Source organism: Daktulosphaira vitifoliae, unplaced genomic scaffold, assembly GCF_025091365.1.
Source record: "Daktulosphaira vitifoliae isolate Bord-2020 unplaced genomic scaffold, ASM2509136v1 Scaffold_1, whole genome shotgun sequence".
In the NCBI taxonomy this organism is placed as follows: domain Eukaryota; kingdom Metazoa; phylum Arthropoda; class Insecta; order Hemiptera; family Phylloxeridae; genus Daktulosphaira; species Daktulosphaira vitifoliae.
In genome coordinates this window covers 71,892,742-71,894,543 of record NW_026099572.1, presented here as the reverse complement: position 1 = coordinate 71,894,543, position 1,802 = coordinate 71,892,742, and positions in this window count along the sequence as shown.

The window sequence follows — 1,802 nt, the reverse complement described above, 5'->3', positions numbered from 1 at the left end:
TACTCAAAGTAATTGTTAGTAGAAAAAAACACTTCTACAAAAAAAAAAAACTTTAAAGGCTCTATTAAAAACATTGGACGCAATTAAAAATATATTCGAAGTAATAAAGAATATTTCTAAAGAGGTGAAAAATGGTTTAGAAGAAATCAAAAGTACTTCAAATTATTTTAAACATAGTTCAAAATTCTATTGACTACATCAAAAAAGATTTGTAGAACTCAATAAGTTCCTATAGAAATGATGTAAAAAACAAGTCAGACTTATGCTCATGTTTTAAGTTTATAATGGGTGACCAAATTAAAGTTGATAATTTAACAGTTCCCTCCCTCTACCGAAATAGCATTTGTTACACCTAAAAACGATGCAACTAACATATTTGCAATAATGAAACTGAAAAGTGTAACCAGTTAGAAAAACATATTTTAGATTATAAAAATGTTAATAAAACTAGTTGAAAGGGCACATTTGCAAAAATATGTACTACAGAGGTTTTGTTAAATACTTCGAAAACAAATTGAAATGATTTGAAGAAACAAAAAACGATTCAGATACTACTAAAATGAATTAAATTACAGAAGTAATTTAAAACTCAATTTGCTAAATCAAAAAAAATTTGGGGAACTACAAAAATTCCTATAAAAATGATGGAATGACTGATTCAGATTCATACTCTAAACTTGTTTGGAGTGACCTGATTAAGGTTGATAATTTAATGGCTGTTTCTTCTGATAGAGCATCTGAAACTATAACCGATAAAACAAACATGAAAAAGAATGAAACTTCTATGACTCGTTGGTTAGAGAAATATATTGTAGATTATACAAATAATCAGAAGATAGGACGTTTGTTCAATTCACAATATGAACTACGCTATGCATTCAACATATTATGGAAATTCTAAATTAAAATTGTTGTAATTCGTAAAATTTTGTAATTCTTTTTTTTTTTTATGATGATATCATAAGTCATTGATGCATTATTACAGAATAGCACGGTTTTCGCTTTCCTCATCAACACCACCTCGTGAAAAGGATATATAAATTATATGCTACCGTGAAAAAGCTTGCATGGAAAAAAATCGACTAGTTGGATATCCAGCTTGGAGTTCTTTTGATAACAAATTTGGCTTAGTAGGATGTTATTTTAACGGATGTCGATACGATTTTTTATCAGTATAAAGTATTTTATAGTCATAAAAACTTTGATGCTTTGTGAGATTGTCATTTATACTTCATTCTTGTTATTTTTATAAGCCTCCTAATATTACTCACGTTTGGGAATAAATTAAAATCCATTAAATTATACGCGTCTTTTTATTTAATAAAATACAAATGACAAAGTTCTTTTTTCAAAATAATATTTATTGTATAATACATCGAATGTTGACATAGTATATAGTTGCAATATTTTTGTATTGAATCTGAGTGGATGAAAGATTTTTAATAATGAAAGAAATATGGAGAGTGAATTTTATAAGGTCCTTAGCAATGATTAAATATATAACGCTCGTTTAGTTATAAATATTTAACGAATTAATGTAATCAATAACATAGTTGTTATGTTACAAAGAATATTGACGAGGACCAATTATTATTAAATTTCAAAATGGCATAAACAATACAATTAATTATGTAAAATTTAACAAACAACAACAAAAATAAGTCAAAATAATACTCATCAATTTGTCCTTGCGTGTAGCTTGAAGTTGGTGCCAATTTAGGCAAATGATGGACAGGACGTTAGATGAACGATCGTGCAATACTTAATGACAAAGCTGATGATGACATTGAATGGCAATATGC